An 18,228-nucleotide genomic window follows, 5' to 3' on the forward strand; every position below is an offset into this window, starting at 1 on the left:
TTTTGGTTTTCTTCCTTCTAACAGGGCGTAATTGCACATATAAGTTAGGCCAATGCTGTGGGGAGGTAACTGGAAGGGTGAATATCCAAGTCAGAAGGCGGGATGTTTTAATACTGTCATTTAACATGATATCTGGGTATGCTTGCTAAAGGATGCAGCCCTGTCTCTAGGACAAACCGTGAATCAAGGAGTGGCATAAGCTGACATTTCAACTTCTTCATCACTGTACTAGTGTGTCATTTGGTCTATGGGCTGTAGGACATGTGTAGCAAGAAGGGCAGCCACTACAGGTTGTGTTTGTCTGCTGGAAAAAAAAGAGTGGGAAGGTGCTATATTTAGCAAGAATGAAAAGGCATTCTCTGTGTCATCTGTGCTCCAGGGACTGTAAGGCCTGCTCAGGAGACCAGAAAAGCCAAAGGGTCTGGAAGAGGAATTACTACATTAGCTCCCCACTCCCTGCAGGGTCAACTAAGGGAAGGGACCGGTGCAACCGGTGCTAATCCACTGCTGGGAATTGTACAGCCCTTCTGTGAGGGACTCCCGCACCACAGGAGGCTGCTCTCACAAAGGTGATTGGGAGCTTTGAGCTAAATACCTCAATCTAGTTAGGGGAAAAAAAAAGGAAAAGGGGATTTTTTTTTATTTGAGTTTTTTCAGATTTAATGAGCTTTTCTGTCAGGTCTTATTTAGGCTCAGCAATACGACCTGTAATAACTTAACACTGCCTAATAGGATGGCATATTGAGTGTGGATTGCTAATCGCTACATAATCGCAAGTTGTACTGATAGTAAAGAGTCATATTGTTAGCACAGTGCTTGGAGGGAGGAAAGGAAGACAAAATACATATTATTTGGGTGCGTGTTTATAGCAAAGCTCTGTCTATACACATTGACAGAATTAATTTCTCAATAACCTCACAGGCGGCACTGGTAACAAAGCCACAGATTCTGAACTCCAAGAAAATAGGAAGTGTAAATATTTCTAGTTGCTTGGAGAAGTTGCTATTTATGAGCTTGGTTAAATAATGTGTATGTTTCAGGTTTTTCTGACAGTCTTTTTGTGAAAAGTGCACCTGGGAAGGGTGTCTTTCTAATACAGCATCCTGCTGTTAGGGCACTGGTGAGGCCCAGGCAAACTGGACACAAATTTCGTTTTACTCTCATATCAAGAGCCCCCTGGAGAGATATGTCTTCGAATATTAGTGTCTTCAGCAGCACAGCCATTAAAGCAAGCACACAGGGAATCACCCATCTGCACAGGCTTAAGGATAAGAACATTGCTGCAGAAGCTGATCTCCAGACTGATGTTGCTATTTAATGTGGCTTCTAGCAAACTGTGAATAAAACTCCCGGCTTGCAGATGACAAGTCACCATGCTAGACTTGCAAGTTCTTTCAGGAAACCAAAGCAGACACAGCTGCAATCAGGCTGCATTAAGCCAGGCCTGCAGTCCCAATGCAGCGCAAGGAGTGCAGGAGAAGAGATTGATTCTAGTGACAATGTCAGTGGGCACAGGCATCTTTTGTTCATATCACATATTCCTTATTCACATTTCTTCCGTTTCTTTATGAATCATAAATACTAGTGATTAAGGGCAATGCTCACTTTTTCAGGTTTTGAGGATACATAAACATACGGTGCTGCTTCATTATGCAATGGGCTATGGCTCCCAGAGCCCAGAGGGAGCAGCCGGCAGACCCAGTCAGCTCAAACTTCTCCATGCAGAGCTCTTGGGATGGACGGCTCTGGGATGTCTGTGCTCCATTGACAATTTGAGGATTAGTGCTCCTACAGCTGGTGCAGGGGAGCCGTACCGGCAGCGTAGCTGTGCCTTAGGGACTCAGTCTGGATTTGTGCTGCGTGCACAAATGAGCCCAAGTCGCCTTGCCTTTGCTAGGGAGTAAGCCTTTGTCAAAACTGGAGTGATCACACTAAATCAGTGAAGAAACCAACTCCCTTAAAATAGGTAATGGTCAATTATAAAGTAATTTTTAGCATCATGAGTACTTTAAAAAAAACCAAAAACCTCAGACTTATAATTTATAACTGATTGATCATTATTTGCATGTAATACAAGGGCCAATGTTTTCAAACGTGACTAGTACTTTTAGCATCAACTGTTGTTTGCTCAACCTGAAAGCTGCTACTTTTTGGAAACTTTTTTAAGAGTAGCTACTGAAAATCAAGCTTTCCATCATTCAAATCAGGTAACTGGAAGGAATGGTGTCTGAAATCACTGGTTGCTTTTAAACATCTTGGCTTTGGAGAAGGAAATGCTGCTCCAAACAGGTAAGATCATATCAAGAGGAAATTTTTTTTATTATGTAAGAGATAATTGGCAGCAGAAAGGAGGAATTCAACTTTCTGTCAATAAGTTGATATCAACAGCAAGTCAGCATTTAGGCAGTACTTTTTTCTCTGGTACTCTAACTTGAGGCACACTCTGCTCACTGAAGTGACTGCAAGGAGGAGCAGTTTGGTTGGTGTGCTCACAGCATAACACATTCGGGGGCAGGTTTTTCCCTTCTTCGCTCTAGCTTTAGGACAATGCCTTCTCTCATCACCCCTTTAAAACTGTGGACAGCTAAGGCAATGATTACCTAAGGAGAAGAGCAGAGTAAGTGGAAGTAGCTTCTGTGTGTGGCAGCTATTGTCACGTGTGATGCCTTCTGGCATTGTGGATGAGCAGCCTGCACTTGGTGCAAGTGTGAGCCATCGGTGCAAGTGCGAAGCCTTTTCAGGGCTTCATGCATAGCATCTGGGGTGCCACACGTGCCAGTGTGAAGCTCTAAGCTTTGTGAGGGGTCGAGTAGTGTCATCCTTTATACCATGGTGAGCTAAACCTCTCTCTCTTACCTGTTTCTCTATCTGTCCTTTTGGACACACAGGAAAAGCAAAGAAAGGCTTTGAAAGACACCAGTGCTAAAGTGGTTTAGGCTGTGCTTTTGGTGAGGAATGGAGGAAATCTTCCTTCATCAGCAAACTGTAGACCAGGGCTCACCAGCTGCTTAGGTTGATGGAAAGTCACTATCAAAGTCATACACAGAGATAGATTCAGATTGAGGGAAATATTTGTGGAAATATCCCAGTGAAGAGGAAAGAGGCACTGTGTGTGCAAACACATGCATCTAACTTTACCCCAAAGCCCCCCAAAATACAGATTTGAACTAGAGAGGAGACTTGATTCTGAGATTCTTCCTGAGCTTTCCTGTGTATCCATGTAGAAACTTCTGCTGGTATAAAGCTGTAAGCATGACTCCTGCATGCTTGCTCTGATGCAGCTTGCATTCAGGGTGCTCTGCTCTTTTCCTTGTGATGGTAGTCTGTTCTATTCCTTGCCCAGGTTTTTCTGTGCAATCTGAATACTCCTATGGGGGCGATTCCAATTTTGGGCCATATTCAGCAGCCAGCACAGTGCTGGAAATTATCTCTGCAATGCAAACACCTGGCAAAGTGAGCTGAAGTGCACCTCTAGTGTTGTGAAAATTCATTTTCAGGATATCGACGATCCTTGCAATCAAGGAATATTTTTGTCAATGGGGCCTTATTATATTGCTCTCTATGATGCAGTTGGGGAATTGGGATAGAGGGACTTCATGTAACTTTTGATTGGACACCTGAAAGAGGAAATAATTTGCTATTACAAACTATACATGCAATTCAGTACAAGAAAATGATGCAGGAAACTTTGGAGTTTTCAACACATTTGCTTGGCCTCAGAGACACCTCCTGTTTCCCTTTCCTGTTCCATGGACATTTGTACAATTTCATTTTGCTCTCTCAAATGTTTGAGAGAATTAAGCTGTAAGCTGAAGGTTAACAGAAGGAGATATTTTTCTACCCACTTTTTTTAATATGAGTGTAAGAAAATTGACTATGATTTAAACTCAGGTAACATAAGTAGTAGTATTTACAAAGACCTTGAAGAAGATGTTTCCTAGTGATTTGCCAGCATATTCTAGTACAAGCCTTGTACAATGAGAGGCAAGAGAGGCATGGTTCAATGACGTAAAATTCTCCTTTGCTCTTCTGGAAAGCCTCCCCCTTTGAAGTGAGCAGACTCAGAGTGGTTTTCACAGATGTGTGCACTTTACATAGGTATGTTCCTTCTCATGCAATCAGTACTGCTACTGACACTGCTGTTGCTTCTAGACAAGTATCAAACGTGTTTAATGTTGCTCATCTCCAGAACATGTTCTGCACATTCCCTAATTAGCCTTCACACCTCCAGTAAGAGGAGAGGGGATTTAAATATTGTCTGCATTTTACAATCTGGAAAAATGAAAAAAATCTGTAAGTCATACACCTATAAAAGTCCAGGTGAGAAACAAAAAGAAAAGAATAGCATATTTAATACTTTATCATTCCAGAGTAATTTTTAAAAATCTAATTTAATGGTATGATATGATATAGGTAGCTTGAAAAGACTCTAAGAAATGGGGGATGGCTGGAGGACCATCCAGGAGTGAATGGGGAAGAGTCCAGAAGCAAGTCTGGCTCTGACAAACATGAGAAGGGTCCCTTCCTTTGCACTCTGTAAAAGGACTGAAAGAGCTCAAGATGATGTGGAAAAGATGGGAATGGAGAATGAGAGTGTATAGAGGAGCCTGACACATAAGTATGTGGAGATTTTAGAAGACTTGAAGATGTTGGAGCAGAAGGATTCATGGTAAAATGTTCTGTTTGTGAAGCATATACGCACTTCGCAGTATCAGCATGTGATTGCTTATAGCAGTAATTCTCAACTGTATCTGTCAGGCAGCATATTACCTTCAATATTCTCGTTCTACAGGTGTCTGTTTCTTCAGCTGGGAAGAAAAACCACATATAGTCACTAGTGGCTCATCAAAGGCTTGGGACGACAGTGATATGGTTAGTTGTTTCTCTCTTGTTCTACATCCTGTCCCAGAAAGGTTAAGAAAATTACTTGAAATGGTGGTGAAATACCTGCAGGTTGAGCTGCTACACCACATCGGTGTATGTTGCATGTGACAATGCTGTCTCTCTACATGGTAACATTGCCATCTCCCATACTGACAGGAAGAAGGAAACACTTAATGAGTTACTAATGGTATTGCAGAGGTTCATGCAATGAGAAGCTCCTAGGGGAACCTTGCTGCCTTTCCTTGAATCCTTCCTGTTAGGGCACTCCAGCTGGTGCCACCAATGGTTTAACTCACTCCTCTTGACTTCATTCCCTGGGAAGTCATAATGATTTATTATTACTGTAGTACCTACCATGCCTTAGGTTTTTGTTTACTAGCCTGGAAAGGCTAGTGTGTAGTAAGGGAAGGCATGGATTTCCAGCTGACTGGCTATGCTGTACTGGTTCTCCATGTGAGCTAGTCTACCCAGCTCTGAAACTTGAGGAGGCTATCTCATGCTTAATGCACAAAGTCATCCCACTGCACTCAACCCTCATCTGGCTGAGGGATCTCTGGAGCTTTGCAGCTGCTAAATGTCTCCCTGAGTCCCAGGCCAATGGCTCAGCTCCACACTAACCTTTCTCCCATGATAGTGGCCTTGAAGGCTCAGATTTGACCAACCTCAGGGTAACGTAATCGTCCAATAAACACTTTGTATCTTCCTGAGGAGATTTTAGGGTTTAAATGCTGACCGTATCTTCTTAATCTGTGAGATTTTTCTTAATGTTAGAAATGCTATTTTGTAAAGAATGTGGTGGTCATTGCAAGCTTTACTGAATAATGAAATAAGAGGCCAATGCAGCTGTGTGAGATAGGGGAATAGACGAGGTGAACCAATTATTCTCCTACCAGCCACAAAAAGTCTGTTTATATATGAGTTATGTAACCCAAGCTGACACTTCACCAGGCAATACTTCAGCTGGAAATTATGAACACCTTTCCCACCTCACCACACATGCTATTTATCAAGTCCAGGGATACAAAAATACAACTTTGAGGATAGGTATAAAGAGTTTTTAAGAGCCAGGTTGAGAATCTGTGTTGATATTGAACTCACAGGTAGTTTAAAGACGTCGCTGTCTGGCCTGAACAAACGTGAAGGTGATGCGTCAGAATGTAAAATGAAGAGTAAAATAGGCAAAACGGAGATTTTATGTAGAGGTGTTAGTTAAATGTACTCAAATAGCCTTCATGCTGCAAGCCACTGAATGTCTTAGGAGCTGCTTAAATCAAAATGCTCCATTCAGGAGAATTTGCCCTGAACGTGCCACCAGGCACCCAGCTCTAAAGGTTTGTGCTTTGTAGGGGAAGAAAATAAGGTCTGGAAGGAACAAGTCCATTCCCCCGTCGCTCACCAGTGACATGCAAAAGCGGAAGTCACGCAGCGGTGCCAGGGCGGTGCGAGGGCTGGCAGGCCGAGGGGCCAGGCCCAGGGCAGGCCGAGGGGCCAGGCCCAGGGCAGGCCGGGCCGCCAGCCCGTGGAGGGGGTCGGGCTCGGCGGGGTCTGTGGCCTGGCAGGCCCTGGGCTGTGCTGAAATGGGGCCCCTGGGCGTGTGGGGCTGGTCAGGGCTAGCGAGGCGTGCGGGGGCCCCCGGACCATGACACACCGTGGGTGGTTTGAAGGGTCTTTGTCAGTTCTCGCTACACTCTTGCGTTTTCCCTCTAGGAACCAGCTCTCCAAAATGTTTCCCTCAGATATATTTGCAGCCAGGCTTACGACTTCTTCAGCTCCATTTACGAACCACAAAGCAGAAGAAGGAAACGCTCTTCATCTACTGCCCTGTCTCTCCTCTCACATCTGCACCTTCAGACTCACAAAGTCTGTTCTAAAATTAAAAGAATGATAAGCAAATACTCTGTTGAGGTGCAAATGGCAGCATGATTTTAATATTATTTTCAGGCTTCAGCTTTATTAGCATTGGTTATTAATGATAAGTGTGAAGTAATTATGTATATAATTACAATAATTTTTATTATTAGCATAATTTTCCAGGTGGGAGTGTCTTCTCCGTGGGAGCCAACCCACTGCAATGGCCAAAGGGGCTGTAGGTTTCCCATCTAACTCCATCAGACCTCACTTGCTTCAGGCCCCACTATTTTCTCCATTCATGCTGTAAACTGACGTTATGTTTACATCTCTGACTTTATTTTTAAAACACTTTGATGAGTTTCAGTATTGCTCCTTGCCTATCATAAGAATAGCCTGGAAAACCTGTGCCTAGTGCTGCTTGGTGTCACCGCTGGAGCAGGCTGTGAGTACAGGTGGGAAGGATATATTTCCTTCCTTTAGATGAGGTGCCTGTGGGGATTAACAGAACAGTAAATAAATCTGTTCTGTGGACAGATTATAGTCTAATTAGAGGTTTGTGAAGTTCTGGCTGTAATTTACAACCTCTGAATTTTCAGGGAGTTCTGATTTTGAGCAAATGCAGAAATTCAATGTGAAACTTGACTCTGGCCACCAAACTGCCAATGGCTTCCACACAACATCAGCGGTTGACCCAGATGAACTGAAAATTTCTCTCAAACAGCACTTGGTTTTAGGTTCAGGGAAAGTTCATGAATCTGTCCATTGTGCTGAGGTTCTGAATTATAATTGCAGATTTGCAACATTCTAATTTTATTGTCTTTAAACAGTGCTGTATTTAGGCTAACTTGTGTGTGTTTCTGTGTAAAAAAAGATCCAAAAACCCCTTCTAGATTTACAACAGAGATTAGGGTAATATTTGGCCTTCTATAGAAGTGTCTGTCTTCTGAAGTCAAACCTGTGAAATAAGCTAAGTCATATTTTTTTCCATTTTGCTTATGTTTTGTTATCTTTATATCCCAACCAACACAACTAAGCCATAAGAAGACTATAGTTCAGGCATAAACTAAAACATACAGAATTTATATGATTTTCGGTCAAGGGATAAGTTTATTATAGGGTCACAAATAAAACCCCTACTTACTGACATCTAGGCTTGTGTTTTAGCGTTGGGGCTCCCATGGGACTGGGGCGGGGGGGAAGTTGAAGCCTCCGGGCTCCAACAGAAAGGGCCACACCCCACTTATATCCGTGAACTATACAGACACCTTCTCTGCATGGGAAATTAAATCTTCATTGACAAAAACTGTTGAGAAAATAAAATATTGATCTTGCTTGTGAGACTTTTATGTTAGTCAATTAAATTAGTACAATACCTTTCCTACTAGTAAAATAAGAGTGCCATTACTATATGGAAATATAATGTTCCATAATATTTTTATTGTGAGACAGGGGATACCTCTTACAGCACTCAGAAGTACAGTTTATACATGACTATAAAGTTAGTTGTGATCCATAAACAGCAGATATAGATCTCAGATATAGCTTTGAAAATCAGTTTAAAGGAAAGTGCCTTATTCTCTTCGCAATATCATATCAAAGTAGCATCATTTTAAAAAAAACATAATATCTTCTAATTTTTTTATACTGAAAGACAATGAAACATCATTCTAATATTTAAATTGGAATATGAGTCTGACAATATTTTTGCTACTGCATCTTCTAAAATTAAAAACCCTTTCAAAACTAATAATTATCTAGAATCCATGTCTACTGCAGCTAGACACATAAATGTACAAATACGGGCATACACGAATGGCTAGTGAAACATAAGGGACCTAATACAACTGAGATTTGGGTGGGAGAACTGTGGTGCGACGTGACTATTTCTCTATGAAATGATGAGATGTGAATATGACTTGGCAGGTGCAAATGGCAGCTGTGGCCTCCTTTTTTTACCAGGCTCGTTCTTTCTTTCCCCAAAATCTGTACTTTCTTGGAAGTACCTTTAGTGTCTGGTGTACTCATGAGTTTATAAATAAGTAAGCTAGGCACCCAGCTGTGGATACTTACTTATGGGTACGTCTCCCACCCACTTTTTTTGAAAAGCAAGCCTTTACTGAGCAAATCTATTGCATAATATAGACAGGAAGCTACTCCATCTTGTATGAGTTGCTTGTAATATGGAACATACCTACAAAATAATAAAGAATTTTCATTTTAAAGTATTTGGTAACATATTGTTTGAAATGTGGAAGCCTGGCACATCTTCTCACTGCAATTTCTCCCTGCCCGCCCCCCTCCAAAACTGTCCCAAATGTGCCTTAATAGGGAAAACAGAGCATATTAGTCTACTGGGATACAAATAGCAGCTGCTATTATGATCAGAGAGTTCATAATATAGTTTAATAAAACAACTGTTCAGTTGTTTTACTGATGCATAGGAGAGTATATCCTATACAGCTCCCTTCCATATATCTGACCAGCCAGTGTTCACTCCCATTCTTTCCTCTCTTTCAAAACATCATTAAGGGTACTTTCCTGTGAGGCTGGCCTTTTCATCTGAAAACTATGTCTTCATACCCCTTTCCTCTGGATCAGCTTGACTGTAGTTCTAAACTTTGGCTTTGACCATCCTGTTACCAGGAATGAACCCCATGCCTTCAAGCAGTGTTAGAGGTTCTTCACTACAGAGCTGTCTTCCGTAACAGAACTTAAAGGACAAGGCATCAGGACTGAGGTCTTCTTTTTCAATGATGGGACAGGCTTTTGAAGCTGATATTTAAGCTACCAACTTGGAAGCACTCCCCAAGTTAGTTTTAAAGACAGATTGCATGCTTCCAGAATGAAATCAACAAACTCTGGTTTCAAAAAGTGTAAGCTGGGTTGCAGGAGCATATTCTTTTTAAAACTGATCATGCCCTCAATCTTTCCCAGTGTATATAATCTCCTAAAAACCCCATTTAATTCTTCCCATTTTTTGTTATTTGCAAGAATAAACTATTTATATCAGGGGCAAAGGTTTTATTATGAAAATTGGTGCAATTTGATAATACATTAGAGAAGGAGTAAACATTTGTAATGACAGCAGTTAAAGCACTGAGTGCATAGCAGACAAAGATTTAGCAAGTGAAAGACATCTCTCTCTAGTAATGGCATGTATAAATAGCCCACAAACAGTATGTAGTCCATGTTATGGCCTGATGGGTATAGCTGTTGTGTGCTAAGTGAGTTTATTTAGCCTGTGGTCACCCTCCTCTCCAGCAATCTATGAGCTGCAGGCCTATTTTGCTTGAGGGGCTAATCTCTGAGAATTGCCCACCTCTCTGAAATTGTCATTTTCCATAAACGTTTAAATAAATAATAGAGAGAAGTGATTTTTGATTATAGATTGCTTTGAGTGGCATTTTGAGGAACAGGTTTCAATCGTTTCTCAACATCTAAGTCACCCAATACTATCTTTTACCAGTTTTGGACACAGGACCTACACAAAGCCTTTGATAACAGCAAAAAATGCCCACGTGCATGCAGACTCATTTAAAGGGCTATTAATTCAAGGATCAGTAAATTAGAAAGGGTTGATTTGTATTAAGAAAAACTACAGAAGGAGTAAGATATGGCAAGTCTCGTCTTACATCATTCTTCACATCATCTGTGAACTTGACCCATGAGCATTATCTCAGACATCTAAGTTACTATATTATGAAAGTATTTTTCCACAGCTGAAACACTAAATAATGCATAAAAGACTTAGTTCCAAATACTGCAGTGTGGTTGCATCAAGGATGGATCCAGAAGTATTTATAGTTTGCATGTTACTGAAATTTTCCTTAAAATAAGAACCCAAAGCAAGAGATAACTATTTACAAATTATTTTGGTGCATGCTAGTTCAGTAACTGGCACAATGTATAAGCAGACAGCCTTCTACCAGTTGTACTATCTTACTGCCTTTGCATAGTCAGAAGTAGTTTGTGTTCTCTGCTTTGATTAAATCCTTTTATTTAGTACTGTGGCAATTTCATCTCTTTCATTTGTAAAGCTCAAGCTGTTTGGCTTTCTTGCCTTGCAATTTGTGTGTGTTTTAGTGACAACTTTCATTTCTTACTTGCAGTCTAGAAGTGTGAGCTGCAGTAAGATCTAGTTTGGTCAACTTAAAGATGACAATAATCCCCCTAAGTGTAAGAGGAGCAGAATTTAATTCTATGTAGCTTTTTTTCCTTTCCCAGTGAAAAGCAAGACATTCTTCCCAGTGAAAAGCAAGACATTCTTCCCTTTCTTTTGAGTTATGATTCACTTCTCCAGATTTTGTTTTGATCTGAGTAATTAGTGTTTTTTTGTCTTTTATTCTTTATTTTTAGCAGCCACAGTCTATCTCCCACTTTGTTGCTGACATAAAAATATTAGCAGAAAGATGTTGCCGCAAAGGGTAAGGAAAAACCATTCATAAAAATCTCAGTGAGGATTAAGTGGGATTCATCCAGGAAAGATCAAGGGTTGAAAAAGATTGTTATTAAACATGTTTATAGAGTACTTTGAGAATACGGCATATTCCCTGTTCCAGTAAGCTCACAGCTCAGTGGGGGAGAGAGCGAGGAGATGACTGGTGAGGAGAAAAAGGAAGGAAGGTTCCTCAAAGGAGGGAGTTGAGGGAGGAGTGAGAAGTTATTTGGAGTATAGGAAATGTGCGATGGTGCCGCACACAGAAGGGGACACAATGTCAGGAATGAGAGGAGGCGACTAAAGAGCTGAGGGAGCCTTTAACAGACCTCATCACAGTGTTGGCCTGTTCCTTTGCGAGTGAGACGAGGCGTGGAGGAGGCTCGAGACGCACTTCTAGCTCTGTCTCCTTAGGGGTTGTGAAATTTTATGAAAATCTGTTTCCTTTTGAGTTGCCTTGTGTAAAAATCCCAAATAAAAGTAATATTAAGGGGTATATTGGTAGAAAAGATTGAGCACCTCTATTTTTATGGAAAAGACATGTACTATGTGGCTAGACCTAATAGTAATGATATCTCGTAGGCACTATCTGCTGGGGATAGTGCCTAAAAAGAGGATTCTGTGAATTTGTGCATAGACAGGGATGACTCTCTGCTCAGCCCTTGAGAGTGGGAAAACCAACGCTGAGTTAATCCAGTGCAACAGTCCTTGCACTAAGATAGGATACAGGAAGCTAATAAGGAGGAAATCCCACCTCCATTCAGTGACCAGTAAGGTCTCACTGGGCTCCCAGTTCTGCTGTTCGCAGGCCTGTTGGGCCAGGTTGCTTCACAGAGGCCAACTGCTGGATACTAGGGCAATTAGGGCCACAAACCCCACAGCATCTTCATGTGGCATTACAAGCTCTTAACAGCCAGAACCTGAAACTGAAGGAATTATTTTTTCTTGTTCACATGTGTTCATCATGTCTTCCCTGGTCCTTCAGATTTCCTTAGATGGGCACTGAGGCTCCCCAGCCATCCATGCATTGGCAGATTGGTCCAGGGCCTGTAACAGGGTTGGGGACCCCCTTTTCTCTGATTTGGAGCTCCTCTGGGGGTCAGAGTGGCAGAACTGCTGCCTTGCTCACAACCACCCCCTGCATTTTGTGACTGCATCCAGAGCAGCCACAAATGTATATCCATACCTACAGAGAAGCTGAAAACAGAATCCCCTAGCACAAAGTCTACAGATTTCATATATAGATGTCTGGAATAATTACCCTATATTCTTTAAGGACTACAAGCAAATACAATTTTTTTTATATGTGACCATCGTGTCCAAAAACACAAGCATTCTGGATAATGAGTCAATATCTAATTAAGGACATCACCAAACTACACTTATTTCTCAGACTTAGTATCTTCCCACTGGGAATATTCACTAATCTCTCACTGATTAATTACTGTAAAGACTTATGCTTCTGGATAATTATAAGATGTGTGATAATGGATCAGACCTTTAATCCATTAAATCTGGTATCTTGCTTCTGACTCTGACCAATAGCTAATGCATCTCAGAAAGGTGAATAACTCCATGCTGCAAATACTCTATTGTGGAATGTGGAAGAAGGAGCCCTTCCTCACCTCACCGGGTAATTGCTTTGAAGTATGAGATATAATTACCATTATCTTAGTCCATGTAACTATGTGTCATAAAATGATGAGTACTTACTGTGTGGCAGACTGAAAAGAGAAGGATCTGAAATAACCTCTGTTGGGTAATAGAACTGAGCTATGTCTAAGAAAATGTGGTTAGCCATAACAAAACTTTGGAATCCTTTACTCAGAATCAAATCTCAAGATTGCATCTAACATCTGTTTTTTAATGTCAGAAAAAAATATACTTCCGAGAAAGCCACAACGTGTTTCAAGAGTTTAAGATACTTCAAAATGATTTTCTGGCTTGTTTCCTATAGTGTGGCTGGACGTTTGTTCTAGTGAATTGTCTCAAGGAAGCCTCGCAGGGAGCGCGTGCTGCTGGCTGCTGGCTTGAGAGGCAGCAGGGTATAAGAATACGTGTGACATCCTAGGAGGGCTGCAGGTAGGGGCTGGTGGCTTTGCATGGCATCTCTGCAAGGGTCAACTGCAAGAGGCCTATCTTTGCTGTTGGCCTCAGAGGATGTTTTTGATAAAAGCTCTTTTGATGTAAAAGAAGATTCTTTGCCTTCACAGAGCTGCCATTCAATATGGGTTTGGTCTGTTAAGTAGACTTAAGCACACTTTTTTGCACAACTGCAGCCTCAGCCAGTGGTACCTGGGTGCACGATTGCAGTATCTTCCGTGTCTTCATGCTGCTTTATTGACAGAAACAGTGGGGTGGAGTAAAAGACCTTCTCTAAAGCACAAGAATGCTATTTGCAGTATTATATGGCTCAAGCTTAAAGAGGGTAAAAAAAGTCCTCTGGGTACAGTAGAAGTTAATTTATTTTTGTGTGGTACCCTAATTGATGGTGTATCGAGGTGGAGTCTTACTCTGACAGGAGCATCAGCTCTGCCCTCACAGATTTCTGACCTACAAGACAGATAACTGCAAAACAAGTGATGGCCAATCTCTGCCCACACGATTAGCACCCCTGCAATGGGAACTGAATGTTGGATCCTGATGTCCCATCCCAGTCCTTTGATTTCAATGAGGATTTTTTTTTTCTGGAAAGAACTGATGAAAGCAATTAGGATTTAGACCAATGCTTTTCTTCAAACTAGATTTTGGATACAGACCTGGGTTCTGATTTCACATAGCTTTCATGTGACGGTAACTCAGTTGGATTAAGTGCACTTACTCCTGGTTTACACAGACATAATTGAGAGCAGAATCAGGTCTTATATGTTAACACATATGGGTGACTGTATAACCAACTGACATACAGTAGGAACCATTAAAATCTTGACATTTACTGCTCATAGTAGTTAAATTTACTGTGCTATTTGCAGTATTCCCAAGTCTAAGAGTAGGAAATCCTTTAAATACTGCAGTAAAAGCAAATCCCATGGTGTGATAAATGTCAGGATTTAAAGGAACCCAATTTTGTTGTTGTTTTCTTCTTTTTTTTATTGCTATGTTCAAACTTTTTGTGTCTTTTTTTCGTCTTTTTTGGTTTTTTTATTGTGATGGGTTTTTTTGAGCAGAATCTCTTCTGCTTTGAGACTGGCTGAAGCCTGCATTGGTGGGATATTTCCTTAAATATTCTCCTTCTAGAGAGCTCATCTTTCCAAAGAGTGTGTGTCACATAAAAGGCACTTGAGTTTGCTTTGCGATGCCTGTGAGCATCCCTGCTGGATTCACATACTTTCTTCTTGGTTACACCTTTCTGTGGGGAGTGGAGGGGCTCTGAGAGCTGGTCCACTGATTCTCCACCACTCAGGGCTTCTGCTGGAGGGAGAACTTAGCGGGGAGCTGGTGACATTGGCTTTCTAGTGCCTTTTTTAGAAGAACCTAGCCCACCATTTTGACACTATTTTCACAGATGCACACAGCAGCACTTTTCCCTGCTGAAATGACAGAAATTCTGAAGAGTGTTGGAGAAGATTTTAAGCAAAATAGGCACTTTTGCAATGATACTAGACCAGATTTAACAAAATACTTAGGTTCCTAGAGACAGGTGATTTTGTAAATCTGTCTGATTCACACAAACTTTAACTCTTAAGTCTCAATCTACATTTAGATGGTTTTGTAAATCCTACCAAATAATCAGTTGCATCTTTAGGTACCAAAAGACCTTCTATAAATGTGATCTGTGAGTTAGTTTATGAGCAAATTTGAGTCTTTCCCATGAAAGCATAGATTCATTTTTGTGGCTCGCTAGTATTCATATAAAATACAACAATCATTTTGAACAGTAACAGGAGTCTCACTCACCTTTCCTCCCCTTCCACCTGTTTTATTCTCTCCCAGCCCCAACCTAAAAGGAGCTGTTTTAGGATTGGGACACCTGGAAGAACAGTAGCAAATCGGTGCAAAGTTTGGAGCAAGTCAGCGCTGCAGAATCACCTGTGCCCACTTGTCCCATCCAAAACAAGCTCCACTTTTGTTATGACAAGGAAGGGAAGAGAAACAAAGAGTGACAGTGAAAGGATGGCGGAAAATGAGAATTATTGCCCTGGCTTAAGTGCACAGTCTATTTTTGGAGAAGGGTTAATACTGTACTGCCAGTAGACTGGTTCCTCTCCATGCACAACAACTGTTGGGGATGTCCTCTCAAATCTGGCTACTGCCTGGTTAGCTGGCATGTGATATAAAGCAGGAAATACGAGTGTGCCAGGCATATATAACTGTATGTGTGCCACTCCTGGTCCATCTGCAGAGTAATACTGCACCTGCCAGTTGCTTTTGCTGGCTGGGGGGCGGGGGGGAGGGAAGGAAGAGAGAGTGTGTATTATTAGATAGGGAAAGCCCACCATCTTCTCATTTTCCTTTCATTGCTCTCCTCTTTTTTCCTTTCTTTTTACAACATAGTTGAACAAACACCACAGTATATTTTCCAAGAGTGGCTTTTTGGAACTGGGTACTTTTGGGGTGCTGCTCATGCAGTAAGAACACCTTGTTTTTTTGTTTAGTGAACAAAGCTGTCAGTGTATGCAGGTTTGTACACCTCTGGGTATCATATATCTTGACTTCGAACCCCATTTTTACATGTAGGTGATTATATTAATAATTCGAAACCTTTTCCACAAAAAAACTAAATTGCCTATAAAGCAATACATTTCCTTACTGCTCATCAATCATTTTTCTTCTGCAAAAATTTCCAGCACCCATTAAGAGCCTTAAATCATAAAACCTAACTGCTCCTGAATAAATAAAATTTGGAACTTGATATGGATGACCTACTATTTCATCCTGTAAGTGACAGAGGACTGAGCCTGGGGATGGCATAAACCAGCATCAGCTGACATAAAGGATGGATGCTCCATTCTCAGGATAGATAGCAAAATCTTCATCCTAAGCATCTTCAAAATTTGTGAGTACTCTTGCACCGGGGTTTTTTGTTTTGTTTGTTTGGTTTTTTTACTTTCCAGAACTCATACTGTCTCTCAATGGGAGAAGAAAGTTTACATGTTTTCTTGATCCAGATTTTAAAAAAAGTGTTATTGCCTTGGGGCCTCTCCAGTGACTCTAAGAAACTGTTGTGTTTCTCCATTTCCACTTTTTTTCCACTGCAATCTCAGTATCTCATCATTTCCCTGCAAAAAAGATTTGTGAAATCCAGATTTCTGTAGAGTCCCTCAATGGTATTCTGGAAATAGCAACCACAGCTAAATTTCTGCATCCTTGGTAAGTGTTAGGTTTAGCTCTTCCTAGTAAAAAGAACATGTGCTTTTGTGTCAGACCGGATCTATTGCACAGAGCCCGCAGGCCTCCTTTTTCTACTATATTTGTATGTGTTTGACTTTTGTGGTCAAGTACAGGAAATAAGTGTGATGGGGGAACATTAAATGTCAATACACATACATTCATGGCAATCCCCTTCTTGTTGTCTTCTCATAATGGATTTATTGATTCAAACTTTCACAGACACGATGTACATGCACACCATGCCAGACTGCTCAGAACAGCCAGGCATATGATATCCAAGTTTGTGGTGGTGATGGTGAAATGGTGACAGGTCGGGATTACTGCTGTTATTGCCAGGGAGTCAGGTTGTGGTGATTCATGAGACAGCTGTTAGAGGGTGATCACATTAATAATGTGAGCTGTGAAAACAATGTGTGGCGATGCTAAAAGCTACTTCTCAAATGACATGGTGATGGCAGAGCTTTTTGGGTATTACAGGTTTTCTCAAATGATACATCACAAGCCTAAATAATATAGATCATTTCTACATATTTTATTATTAGTGTGAAATAAATGTAATTATAACGGGTTTTTAAAGTGCCAGGTGGCTTGCATTGTCTGTTTGTCAGGTATTTTACTGCTGCTCCATCTTACGCTCATCTTCAGTATATTTACTCAACACCTCTGACTTCAAACAGGCAAACTCTTTTATCTGACTTCACAGCATATTCTTCTCACAGTGGTGGATGTCATCATCATTTTCTCTCGACGTTGTTTTCACCATGTTTTCTTACTTCCATTCTTACTCTCCCATGTTTCTGTTCCCTTCGGTGCCTCCTGCAGGCACATGTTTTGCTTTACTAGGAGCAGCATAATGTTGCATGTAGCAAAAAAGTAGCCATGTGCCTACCCTGCTGTGACCCAGTCCTTTCTCAGCCTATTCCTTCCGGCTCACCTCTAGTATTCAATATTCAATTAAAAATACAAGTCCTTTGGGGCATAGAGCACATTTTTGCAGTGTTCTTAGAGGTATCAAGTTATTTTGGGAGGTAGTAGATAAAGTGCAAGTATGTCCACAGACACCAGTACCCAGATCTGTTTTAGAATGAGAAAGTAACTGCTTAGCAACTAAAGCAGTGCTTCCTCAAAATAACAACTAGGAAGTCCAATTATTCACATTAGGTTGTATATTTTTGATGGGACACCATGAGATATAGGCACTCTGTAGCAGAAGTAAAGATGGTAGAATCTGGCCTGAAATAAATGAAAAATGGAGTCCCAAAATGACAGCAGACTGGTTCAGCCAAAGGTCAACTCATCTGTGAGTTAGAAGGAATTAATTTTCTAGGCACCAGCAAAGCAATGAGGCTTATCAAACAATGCTATTTTCCATCAAGAAAAAACATCATGGCAGCCTCTGTTTTCTACTTTCATACATTTCCATTAAAAAAAAAAGTGGAACAGTAAAAAAATACATTTACTTCTACAATGGTGACACCCTTTCTGCTTATTTCTTTGCAGGGATTATTTTACAATACTGAAGAGAAAGCTGAAGAAGTGAAATTCTAGTGAAACTCTAGCTCCATTGTGGCCACAGACATGCTGACTTTTGGTCATGGCATGCTCCCAATACACCTCTCGTTTCTCCCCATATCCCTCAGGGATCATCTGCAGCGAGGTCTGGGTGCATATTACTGTCCAGCTACCCTAAACTGGTGTTGACAGTTGCAATCCCAAAACCAACATGC

The sequence above is a fragment of the Mycteria americana genome, chromosome 2 (assembly GCF_035582795.1).
Source record: "Mycteria americana isolate JAX WOST 10 ecotype Jacksonville Zoo and Gardens chromosome 2, USCA_MyAme_1.0, whole genome shotgun sequence".
NCBI classification, from domain to species: domain Eukaryota; kingdom Metazoa; phylum Chordata; class Aves; order Ciconiiformes; family Ciconiidae; genus Mycteria; species Mycteria americana.